This window comes from Periplaneta americana, chromosome 14, assembly GCF_040183065.1.
Source record: "Periplaneta americana isolate PAMFEO1 chromosome 14, P.americana_PAMFEO1_priV1, whole genome shotgun sequence".
In the NCBI taxonomy this organism is placed as follows: domain Eukaryota; kingdom Metazoa; phylum Arthropoda; class Insecta; order Blattodea; family Blattidae; genus Periplaneta; species Periplaneta americana.
The window spans coordinates 138,682,779-138,696,674 of record NC_091130.1 but is presented as its reverse complement, the minus strand read 5'-3'; the positions used below and the strand labels follow the sequence as shown (position 1 = coordinate 138,696,674).

General features: G+C 33.9%; 1 pseudogene; it reads left to right on the top strand.

Moving 5' to 3' along the window:
• The first annotated feature begins 4,718 nt into the window (after window positions 1-4,718).
• LOC138714009 (U6 spliceosomal RNA) lies at window positions 4,719-4,798 on the top strand (annotated as a pseudogene).
• The last annotated feature ends 9,098 nt before the right edge of the window (window positions 4,799-13,896 follow it).

Below are 13,896 nucleotides of genomic sequence, written 5' to 3'. Positions count from 1 at the left end.
GCTCATAGCCCAAAACATTTCAGTTGATTGCAATACAGAGATATTCTGTGCGAAGATCAATACATGCAAGTTGTCCCGTGCTGTATCTCAGCTATGTTTTCCAGCTTACTGTCATACTCGCTTATATAGACAATCAACCTTAAAAACAAATCAGAAAAAATTATTTTTACTCTTTCTATACATATCATTAAACACACAGAGTTAAGACCCTGCCGTTGTTAGATCTTTTAACTAGATAGAACTGGGTTCAACTTTTGTTTTTACGAACATTACGTGGAAGTTATGGTTGAAACAGTTTTTCTCTCTTTCTATTCTCATGTCACCCTAACTCTGTTTTCACCGTTCTATCATTCCATGCCCTGTCTTTAATATTGGAAGTTAAATAAATTTTCAACAACGATGTAGCAATACTTCCTAGAGACAGATTCAGAAGAGAGCAGTGATAAAGACAGGCTGATTTCAATACGAAATGTTGATAATAATTTGTGTCAGTTACACTGATGAGAAACTCCCTGAATTGGAAGAAATATCATTTTGACGGATGAAAAATACGTAAAAGGAGATGTTCATCGTCTTGGAAGAATAATAAGGAGGGGGAAAAATGCAAATCCATATCTAAACACTAGAGGCCAGAATATTCCAGAGAAATCAATGACTGAGACTTGTAATTGCATGCTCAAATGTGACAGTCTATCAATGCAGAAAGAAGAGGTGAATGTTTTACAAAATATTACCCCGGGTATGAACTTCAAGATAGCGATAGGCAGAGCGACTTTATTTAATAGTGTTGTAGTAGTAAGTGAGGGTAACATAATACAAAACATTCTAAACGGTAAAAAGCACAAACTATTTTTAATATTGGTGATTTACTAAAACAGTTACGGAAATATGTTCCTAAATATTTTTTGTATTAAAAAAGGAGCATTAAAATTTACTATACAGAATCTAACCCTAAATGGAACAATACAAAGGAAGGGAGGAAGGAGGCAGATAATTCATTTCTCAATTTATCAGAGGATAAATAATTATATTAATAAATTTTCTCCAATATCATTTCAGTATTTGCAAAATGGATTAATGAAAAGAATCGAGACCCAGCTGTCAAGATAGACAGACTGTACTAGATTATAATTATTAATATATTTACTTACAATAATGCAAATAAATTCACAATATTAATAATAGTAATAATAATAATCATCATTATCACCATCATCATCATCATCGAATATGAAAACATGAAATTAAATATGTATCCCAAATAGGATGACGATTTTGAAAAATAAGCATTTTTTAATGAACCTGAATAAGGAAAGTGACTTAATTTTGTCAACGTACTTTGACATAAACGTTAACTTAATCATTTACATATTAACTTAATAATTATATGATACATATTAACTAATTAATTCCACATAAATGTAATAAATAAATAAATAAATAAATAAATAATTTATCAACTTAATTAGTTATATATCTCAATTCATTAATTACGTGAAATTTAAGTAGCTACATATTAGTTTAATTAGCTACTTTACACTGTACCTTAATTTACCTTTACATTTCCCTCGGAAAGGATAGACCTCTAAAGTCGCTGCAGGGAGCTTATTCCAATTTTTAAAAATTCTATTTAGGAATTAAAATGTACCGTCATCTGTTATCTGTTCTGAAGATTATGGGGTACTTTCTATTAAGGAAATTTTCTGTAATATTTAAAAAAGACCATTTCAATCCCTGCTTTCTTGAGGAGGGATGTATATGATTTTGGGTCAAAAAATCTATTTTTTAAAACTATGCTCATAATGTAATTATATGTTAAGAATATATATGTCCAAAATTTCATGTCTGTATTCTATCTACACATGTGTCTAAAATTGCACAACAACGCCCCCCTTCCTAGCATTCAGAATTGCAGAAAATTACTTTTTTTCAATTTGAACGGGAAAACATTCAGAACGTTTCACTGCATGATACAAGACGACTGTGGCAACATGACTACAAGTGGACTTCCTTTTTCTGTTGTAAATGAAGAAGTAAACACGTGTTAAGTTTTTATATATTTAATTAGTAAAAATTTCGTTTTTCATTTCCCGTAACTTAAATTTTTAGTATACAAGGAAAATTTTCTCCTCTACTGTTGCAGCTTTTTACATGAAATTTGGCACAATTGTTTAAACACTACTTTGGACATTTCTGTGGATCAGTTTTTTCTTAAGATTGATTTATTGATCAAAACAGTCGTGGTATCACAGATACATAGACAAAGTCAAAAGAAAAAATAAATTAAAATACTATATTAACACTACTTTCCGTAAATTCATTTATATCTTTAAAAAGGATTTTTGATTAGCCAGTCACGAATAATACACCTAATTCTAATAAAATTAACAATATGTGCTCTATAAGTAAGTTTATTAAACATAGAGTGTACAGTTGATGTAAACCATTCGTCAGCACTCGCTGAAATGTGCAAAGGGTAAGCGGTGCTGTCCGGTGTGCACCATCGTGCAACAGGGAGAGATAGAGAGCATACCCGCTAGCAGCTACGGAGTGCACCCTAGTGCACTGCGTTTTCCGCGGGTAAGAGATTCTAGCCCCAGCGTGCTCTGTACTGACGACCCCTGGTTTAGACCTTTTTTTGCAGAATGCCCTGTATGATTAACTTTTTCTTCAGTTTGGACGTGAAACTAAGTTCTGGATTGTTTAATCAGGCGGTTTTTGTATGCCAGAATATTTCCGTATAAATATAACACGACACTTTGTATAATATCTTCGTCCATTAATTCTTTCGTTTTTTAATCCATCCATCCATCCATCCATTCTTCCATCCATCCATCCATCCATCCATCCATACCCTGTCACTCCACGTGGGAGCATAGGTCCGCTGTAAATGTTTGCCATCGGACATGATTTGATGCCATCTCCTTCAGTTCACTCCAGGTCTCGATCTGCTGTCCGATTTCGTTATAAACAGTTCTCCTTCATGAAGACAGTTTCTTCGTAGTATGCTTACAATAAATGAATATACTCTGTTCTAATGTACACTACATTGCCACGAACTAAACCGAATGGAAGTCAGCTGTATACTAATACTCCAACCTTGACGACCCATCAGCCTGTGTTATCTCTCACGTTCGATCTATAATAGTAAAAGGCAGACGGTATCTACCTGAGAGAGAACTGATTTCATGGCGAGCACCCTGTATGTTATTAATTGATCTTAGGCCGATAGTAATTATTTTTGAAGTAATATTGACAGCCTGGAAGTAAACGGTGCCGAAACATAAAACTTAATAGGATAAGCAGTTTTTAGGGGAGATTTACGGAAAATATGAATTCTATCACCTGCCGACTAAAGTAGCTACATCTCAGTGATATGTTTACGAATTCTTGTCTTCCATAAGAGACTATGGAGGGAACAAGTTTACTATAGGGTTTTCCAGTTCTCATGGGAGTCATTGGTCTCGATATATTGCACCTGATGATGGTTACTATTATTTTGATGACGATAGTTGTAGCGTACAAAGAGTTAAACTTCGGTTCAATATATCCAAGAAATTTCTGACGTATAAATAATGTATATTCGTCCTTTGAGAAGTTACAATGCTCTTGCTTTTATGTCTGACGATGCTGAAATCTAACTTTGTACAATTTAAACAAATTGAATCTTCGGGATACGAAACTCGAGACTTTTAGGAGGATATAAAAGAGTTCAGAGAATGAGATATTGGGCACGGTGTTTTCAGTTTATGTCAAAAGATAAAAGAGTATCAATAAAACGATGTAACATAATCGTATATTGAGAAAGAAAATCGGCATCTAGAATCCGTCTGACGTTGTATGGAAAAATCTCCGTAAAGCAGTACATAAAAAAGGCAAGATTGGAAGAGATCGGTAGATCTTAAACCTCACGGGTGATGGTGATGATGACCATGATGATAATGACGGCGAAATAAAAGTAAATCTCACGAAATATACATTTATTATTCTCTCAGAAATCTCAAACTCTAAATTAACTTTTTTTTTTCACTGTTTGAATCTATTAATAAATCAACAGTAATATCACAAGTGTTGATAGTTCTCCGGTAATATAATTCAGATTAACGAATGTTTCTTGTCGTAATAATTATTTCGAAACCGAAGATCGAGAATTAATTATCTCATCCACAAGAAACATGAGTTAATAGCGAAATTAAATTTTCCTTAAAAAATTGCTTTCCACGTGGAACTTCGGCTAGATATATGTATGAGTGCATTCAAATATTTTTATCCTGCAAACGCAGAGATCATAAACACATAAGTTAGAACCAGCCTTCCACAAATTACGAAATTTACCGGTAAACATTTGAGGTTAAGCATAACACTTTATTGTAAAATAGGTTTTAACTATTTAAATTTCATAATATTAATTTTATTAGTATTAATATTTAGTATTAGTATTTATTTATTTAACCTGGTAGAGATCAGGCCGTCAGGCCTTCTCTGCCCCTCTACCATGAGATTCCAACTATAATATGAAGAATAAAATTACAATTAGTGTATGTGCTATACAATTAGTATATATACAAGTATATATATATATATTAGTATATATACAAGTATATATATATTAGTATATACAATTAGTATTTATTGTGTACTCATTTTCTGTAAAACATAGTGTATGGATTGCTCACTATAAATAAATAAATAAATAAATAAATAAATAAATAAATAAGGTACTCGCTTCGGCGGTACATATACTAAAATTGGAACGATACAGAGAAGATTAGCATGGCCCCTGCGCAAGGATGACACAGCGTACTCCACCCTCAAGCTTGGAACGACAACGTACAAGACGAATACCAACTTGAACACTAAATAACCACTTGACTCTACACTCAGACAAGTCTATTAATGCACTAATAATGTTATTTCTCTGTTTCAGGGTCATCACGTAATTGACAGCATAGATCCATTGTTCTAATTGTAAACACTTTTTTATGTACCTTTAATGTATTTGTATTTTGAATAATGATTAAATCAAAACCTCCCATCTGAACATATTCCGACCACACTATAGCCAATTGGCTTGTCGTCAGCACGACATCTCATCCTGTTCTAGGTTTTTCCGTGGTTTCCCTTGAGCAATAAGACAAATGTCGGGATGAGCCCTAAAAGAAATGGACCACGGACCACTTCCCTTCCCCCACTCTTTCTCTTCTACTATCACAAAGAACTTGCTAATTTCTTAGATATAAACCCTGAATTATGATAATAGGGGAACATAAATATATTGTAAGTTCACAGGGCTAACGGCTTCGAAGCTGGGTACCTGGTTCTAATGAAGTGCACTGGTAGCAATCTAAAACATGGGGGCATGAGATAGTTACTCTGCCTGCCATTAAAAATTCACTTCACTAAATCCCCAATGAAAAAAAAAAGTAAATAAGTAAATAAATAAATAAATAAATAAATAGTAGATGGATGGATGGATGGATGGATGGTTGTGTGTGCCTAATGCTTTCCCACTTTCCTTGCGTGAAAGCAGGGAATATTTGAGAATACTGGGTTTGAAGTGAAAGATCTACTTTTGGGCAGAAATCTATGAATGAATGATTGAGTGTAGTGAGAGTGGGGGTGAAGGTGAAAATTATGGTGATTTGTCCTCTCAAAATTTAGTAAAGGAACTGCAAATCAGCTTACCGGAGTGGGGGAATTGATGAAATTTGATATTAATCGCAGGGATGCTGAAGAGCTTCAATTAATGCAACAGTTGCAGAATGCTTTTGAACAGAAAACAGTTGATGCAAAGTTTAATCGACAAACCAATCTGATGAACTTTTTTTTAAGGAAACTTCGGCGAAAAGTACTGTACACTTTTCATGAGTTACTGTAAACTATGTTGTATACTGTAGTATAAAATTGAATGGTATTTTCCTTTCTTTTACTCCTGTCCAGTTAGAAGTTGCAAAGCATTTACTGTATTTAGAATAAAACATATTTTATTTAAAGAGTGGCGGTGCACATACGCATGTTATAAAGTTACAGGTATATACAAAGTAGTTCAACCTCTTTGCCGATAAAGAATACCTGCCAAATTCGGAAAGATTGTTACGTCCCTTCGATGTCCGTAAATAAGAGATTACATCGTATAGTATTGCAGCATTCAATTTATTTTTATTTTATTTTTTTATTTATTTATTTGCTAATAATTGTAACATAAAATATAATATAAACAGAAAAACTTTAGCTCGCCCCTGAAAGAGTAGAACTCGTGCTCAGGGGCGGATTCCTGAATTTAAATTAAGAAGTATATAATACAATTTGTCTTACGTCTACTACATAATAAGAATATATAAATTTAAATTTAAAATTTTTCAATTTTTATAAAATCCATATAACTTTTTAAATTTAATATTAGAACTATTAGAATTGACAAGATTAGGATATTTAAATACAAATTTGTTATATATTCATGGGCCTAAATTACTACTGTGATTAAATACTGTAGCAGTGTTGCATTTTGGTTCAAACAATCTTAAATAATTCATACCTTTTGTTTCATAACTATGAGAATATAATTGAAAATTATTTCGATTTTTATGTATGAATTATATTAATACACTGTAATAAATTAGTCTTATTTTAAGAACATTAAAGTCTGAAAACAATTTTTGACATGGAAATGAATAGGTTTATTAAGATATATTTTAATTATTTTCTTCTGTAATAAATAAAGTGGATCAAAATTGGATTTAAATAAGCTACCGCATCCTATAATTCCATGCATAAATACTGATTGAAATGAAGTTAAGTATATTGTGCGTAATAAACTTATTGAATTCAATTGAATTTATTTGGCCATTAGACATACAGTTTTAGGCTTCGTCAGAATACATTGAAAAACAGATAAATACATTTAAAAAATATTAATAAAAGAAACAATAAAATTTAAATAATACAATGAAAACATGAAATAATTTGAAACTTTTAAATTAAAGAAAACTAACTAAATTGCAATTAAACTTATTTTTTAAAATACAATTTCATACAAATTTGTGTTGAAAAACTCAGCGAAAGAATAAAAAGGATTATTTAATAACCAATTGTAAAATCTAGTTTTGAAGGTATTGATTGGCAATTTATAATATTGGGAGCTTGTTATATAATTTCATCCCCATAATTAAAATGTTTGTGTTGCTCTGGTGTAATCTACAATATGGAATATTAATTTGTTCATTATTTCTAATTTCATGATCATATATTGGCCACTAATGTGTAATTGTCGATATTTTGTCGAGTGTAAAGTACTAGATCATATATATATATATATATATATATATATATATATATACAAATTTATGATTGTTAAAATCCGTGATTGTCTGAAAAGTGGCCGACAATGTTCCAGATAGTTTGATTTACATAAAATTCTAATAGCTTTCTTGTGTAAAATCAAGACGCTTCCAATTTTGGTTCCATTTCTCCAGAAAATTGGGGCATATCGGATTATCGACTGAAAGAAAGAAAAGTAGGCAGATCTTAAATAATTTTGAGAAACACAAGTCGTTAATTTCTTTAACAAATATAAAACTCTTGATAGCTTTGTGCATATGTATTCGATGTGCTTATCCCATGTTAAACTGGAGTCTCTAAAAAGTCCTAGAAATTTTGTGTAGTTGAGTCTGTTGTCTTTATTTATTAGATAATTTAGGCTGAAGGTTATGTTGATAGTTTTTTCTTGATTAAGCAAGAAACCATTAGATTCAAACCATAAAGCCATCTGTGATAGAGTCTCGTTGGTCAGAGCATGTAATTGATTTAGAGCAGAAGAAGAACATAGGAAAGTAGTGTCATCTGCATACATAACTGTTATTGCTTTAATGAATTCTCAATAATTCCTCAATAAAACGAAATAATATATTATTTTACGTAATTTATCAGAATGTGGTAGCAACTGATGCGAGTAGATGGTAGAAAGTGGCCTGACGCTATCACAGTGATCACCACTTCGTACTCAACTCGTTTAGTAAATCACACTGAAATGTGTGAAGCGTTCACACCTCTACAAGCATTTTATTTGTGAGACGGCTGCGAACTAGGATCAATTTGTTACGAAGGAAAAGCAGCCAGGATGCAGTGGGCGGGAGGGCAGCATTTCCACGAACCCGGCGCCCAGGTAGCTTCGTGGGGATTTAGCCTGCACAGCACACACGGGAGTTGAGCGCGAATTGCGAGTGTATACCATGTACAAGAATAAAACAAGCCTGCCTGCCGTGAGGAAATTGCTGGACTATCTACTTTCAGAAGTTCGTACAGGCATTGTAATCCAGATTGTTTTATTTTTCCTTTAGGAAAAATTGCCATTTTCTAAAATCCCCTTGAGCTTAAAATTCGCGGCAAATGAACCCGGATCCGCCACTGCCATTTACAACATTATATTGGGAGTTGGTAACAATGATCAGTCAGCTTATTCCCCCGTTTTTGATAATCGGCTGTGGAGTTTGCTACAAGTGTGGAAAGGTTGGATTTTTTTCTTGAAAAAAAATATATATATGTCGAAATTCAGTGAGTGCGGACGTGAAGTCGTAAATTATTGGGATGTGGAAGAATGACTGGAGATAATATCTAACTCCATTCCAAAATTCATTGCTCTGAGTCAACCCATTTTGGAGTAATGATTTTTTTCCCTACAAAATATGTAATTTTTCAACAACAAGTTTCATAACAGAAAATTGTTATATAATCCACAGTTTGAAAGATAGATAGATTGGGTTTACAGTAAAATCTTAACTTTTCACAGGCATTTGGTCCTTGTATGAACATCAGGGGGTTTCATATAAGAATAAGGACAGGAGTTAAACATCACTTATGGAGGGGTGTCCTTAAACTTTTGATAGGGACTGTATGTGAATGAGTGTTACCGGGAGACGCAGTCAGATATGTACCGGTTTTCTTTGTGTTTGTTTTTCTTTTTATATTATTTATTATTATGTCCAATCCAATAAGGTATTTCAAAGGGTTCCCTCTGAGAAGAGGACGGTTCTCCTAATAAAACAGCGCGCCGTACATGTTATGTGAATATTTCTGGTCATTTTCGGTGAAATACAGTACCTATCATCTTGCAATTTTTCAGCTATGATCTTGTACCATACGGATTACATAATGAGGGATTTTCAGTTCATATAACTGGCCTTAACTTTAAATTTGCCTACATTATCCACTTAATGCATATGGGATTCCTGGGTTAAAGCTCGGGCGGGGATGACACACGTTTCGAGGCATGGGAAGAAATATGAAGTCGGGAATCCAATATCGAAGATTTTCAGCACTCCGTAAAAGAACTCTGCCTCCGAATGAAGAAGACTCCAAGAAATATCGGGGTGTGGTTATGTCGGGGACACGGGTGTGGCTTTTACGTAAATACGCCCGACTTAAATCGACAGATCTAGACAAAATATTTCGTTTGACACCAAAATCACCGCGCTAACACATCGGAGTCGTGAGATATACTGCCCGGAAATTTTCGCCCAAGTTCAAAATGACCGCCAGTCGCCAAGAGCTCACACCTGCTCCTCGCGCATGTGCGGCACCAACTCAAGGTTATATTGACATCGTAGTCGTACTTCAATCGTGTTATTAGTCACGAAGTTGTATTATTGCAAACGTTGCATCGCTCCTTCCGTCCTGTTACCCACTGTGTCGGTCTGATTTTAAAGACGTATTCACGTCAAAAGCTATCGATATCCATTTCCTCGTACCGGAATTCTGATTCCCCTACTTAGGTATTCCTGCATGCGTGCTATAAGTGTAACGGTCTATGATTTATCGGCTTAACAAAATAGAAACGAGATTCTAACTTTGTTGTGGACTGAAATACTATCACAGTGTCGTTAAAATATGCAGAGAGCATCTGACTGTACATAGTTGAATATCTTTCTCCGACTATAATTTATGTGGAACTTGTTAACTTTATCATGGAGGATATTTTGTGCAATTGTCTGAACGGAGATTTGTGTTTAAAATGCCTGAATCTTTCTGCAACTTCTCCGACTTGTACGTTTCACCAGTTGCCTATACAAACACTGCAGGCGATCCAATTTTTGTAACGATCTCAAACCACTCCTACTTACTTACAAATGGCTTTTAAGGAACCCGAAGATTCATTGCCGCCCTCACATAAGCCCTCCATCGGTCCCTATCCTGTGCAATATTAATCCAGTCTCTATCATCACACCCCACCTCCCTCAAATCCATTTTAATATTATCCTCCCATCTACGTCTCGGCCTCCCTAAAGGTCTTTTTCCTTCCGGTCTCCCAACTAACACTCTATATGCATTTCTGGATTCGCCGATACGTGCTACATGCCCTGCCCATCTCAAACGTCTGGATTTTAAGTTCCTAATTATGTTAGTTGAAGAATACAATGCGTGAAGTTCTGTGTTATGTAACTTTCTCCATTCTCCTGTAATTTCATCCCGCTTAGCCCCAAATATTTTCCTAAGAACCTTATTCTCAAACACCCTTAACCTATGTTCCTCTCTCAGAGTGAGAGTCCAAGTTTCACAACCATACAGAAGAACCGGTAATAGAACTGTTTTATAAATTCTAACTTTCAGATTTTTGGACAGCAGACTGGATGATAAGAGCTTCTCAACCGAATAATAACACGCTTTTCCCATATTTATACTGCGTTTAATTTCCTCCCGAGTGTCATTTATATTTGTTACTGTTGCTCCAAGATATTTGAATTTTTCCAGCTCTTCGAAGGATAAATCTCCAATTTTTATATTTCCATTTCGTACAATATTCTGGTCACGAGACATAATCATATACTTTGTCTTTTCGGGATTTACTTCCAAACCGATCGCTTTACTTGCTTCAAGTAAAATTTCCGTGTTTTCCCTAATCTTTTGTGTATTTTCTCCTAACATATTCACGTCATCCGCATAGACAAGAAGCTGATGTAACCCGTTCAATTCCAAACCCTGCCTGTTATCCTGAACTTTCCTAATGGCATATTCTAGCGCGAAGTTAAAAAGTAAAGGTGATAGTGCATCCCCCTGCTTTAGCCCGCATTGAATTGGAAAAGCATCAGATAGAAACTGACCTATACGGACTCTGCTGTATGTTTCACTGAGACACATTTTAATTAATCGAACTAGTTTCTTGGGAATACCAAATTCAATAAGAATATCATATAATACTTCCCTCTTAACCGAGTCATATGCCTTTTTGAAATCTATGAATAACTGATGTACTGTACCCTTATACTCCCATTTTTTCTCCATTATCTGTCTTAGGTTACATTTAGTTAATTTCCAGAAAATTTGTAAAAGGCATTTTCTATACAGTATATGGTTGAAATACAAGTTTGTCCTACTTTCAAGGAGTTCTATTCATAGCAAGTGTTGAACTCATTCCGTCAGTAATTTTTCTTTTTCGTAGTTAGCTATTTTGTCCCAGCTGTTAAAAACTATTTGGATTATGCTTGCTACTTTCATGTTAAGTAATCATTTTCTCTTGTATACTGTACAACTGCTTTAAACATTATCTATACTAATAATAAATCTGTAGCCGAAATTTTTCTGGTAATTTTCGATTTTCCAAAAATAATTGGTCCTAACATATATAATTAACCACCCTGAAACCGAAAATCGATTTTTTGAAATTTTTGTTTGTATGTCTGTCTGTATGTTTGTTACCTTTTCACGCGATAATGGCTGAACCGATTTATATGAAAATTGGAATATAAATTAAGTTCGTTGTAACTTAGATTGTAGGCTATATGGCATTCAAAATACTTTATTTAAAAGGGGGGTTATAAGGAGGCCTGAATTAATTAAATCGAAATATCTCGCTTATTATTGATGTTTGTGAAAAATGTTACATAACAAAGGTTTCTTTAAAAATGATTTCCGATAAGTTTTATTCTTTACAAAATTTTGATAGGACTGATATTTAATGAGATAAATGAGTTTTAAAATTAAAATAACGCCATCTAAGACGGTGCAATGAATTAAGAACAGACTTCGTCTGTAAGGGGCCTTGGACAACAACAATCGAAACAGGGGCCTTGGACATCAACAATCGAAAGCTATTAAACATAGCCTACAGAGAATGTTTCTGTATTTGTATGAAGTAATATCAGAAGCTAAATTAACCGATTTGTAAGATTAATTATTATTTCACCATTGCAAAGTGTAGTTTCTCTAGATGGACAAAATGCTATAATGTTATTACAGTAACGTCTGAGTAAATCGAGGACAGGTAAGATTAAAATAGCTTCTTATGCACAGAAAATTTGATAGGCTATTTTGTACATTCGCTTTCTGTATTTCTTAAAATAATATTTATGTACACCCATTTTAATCTCAGAGAATTAACGAACAACGAGAGTGTATTGATTTAGTATGCAGTAATAGTACGTTAGCTTAGCAATACATTATTTTATAATTCAAATTTTAACTATGCTCAATTGAATCGTGTTAAAATACATGAAATATATATGCAATAAATGTAATGCAAAAAAAATTGGGTAATGATTGAAGCAGATTATCTTGCGCTGTTATAAAAGTTGTTCCCTGGATCAAACGTCCTATTTTAATAATGCAATTACTTTATATTTATTTCTAACAGGTGCAGCGGAGCGCACGGGTACGGCTAGTATTATAATAGAATGCAAGCAATACAAGCTGATAAAAGTACTACAGAACAATTCACGGAATAAAACATTTTATGAAGTTTTTATCTACCTCACATTTTCTAAATGCTATAATAAAGTACCATGCTTGCAAGTAGCCGTAAATCTTAACTTTTTGGCGATAGCAACATAACTTCAAGGTGCAGTGGAAGGCGTTCCTCTTAAAGTTGAAGTGTTGATCTACAACACAACTCGCCTTTCATAAATTAAGTAGATAAATAGACAAATAAATTATAAATAAATAGATAATGAACAATGAATGAACGAGTAAATGAATAAATGAATAAATAAATGATTAAAAGGTAAGAAAATAAATAAATGGATGAGTGGGTGGGTTGGTTAGTAACTATGGAAGTGATCAGTTAACAAAGTGACCAGGTAAATAACAAAGTAACTTTAACTAACTAAGAAACTATGTAGGTAACCAAGTAACTAAGTAACCAATTAAGCAACTAAGTATGCTATTCATAGACATTTCGCAGCACACGCTACGAGCGTACTAAGCTAGCCCCGGCTATCCACTGGTTACTTGTACAGAATTCAAATCATATCCTATCACTAACACTGGTTTATGAATACGAAAAACGCTGATCATCCACCGGACGCCCGCGCTAAAAATGTCTATGAATACGGACCTTTGTAACCAAGTAAGTGACTATGTAATTAATTGAGTAACTATGTAAGTAACTGAGCAGCTAAATAAGTAACTGAGTAACCAAGGAGGTAACTAAGTGACTATGTAAGTAACTGAATACTATGTAAGTAACTGAGTGACTGTGTAAGTAACTGAATAGCTGTGTAAATAACTGAATAGCTATACAGGGTGTTTAAAAAATAAGGGGCATAATTTCAGGTATGTATTTCCCACATGTAGACAATCAAAATAGTTAATTACAACATGTGTCCGGAAATGCTTCATTTCCGAGTTATGGCCTTCACAACATTGAAATTCACCGGAACATTTTTCTTTCCGCAGGTCGTTGTCATTACAGAAGATGTTCAAAATGTCCACCTCCTGCTTGAATACAGACCTCACATCGATGTCTCATTGACATGAGAACACGATCCCAAACTCCAGGAGTATTGCGTATGTCCTCAGAACATGCCACAATTCGATTCCGAAGGGATTCCAAATCAGGCACCGGAGACGAATAAACCAATGATTTTAAATGGCCCCACAAGTAGAAATCGAGAGGGTTCAGATCAGGTG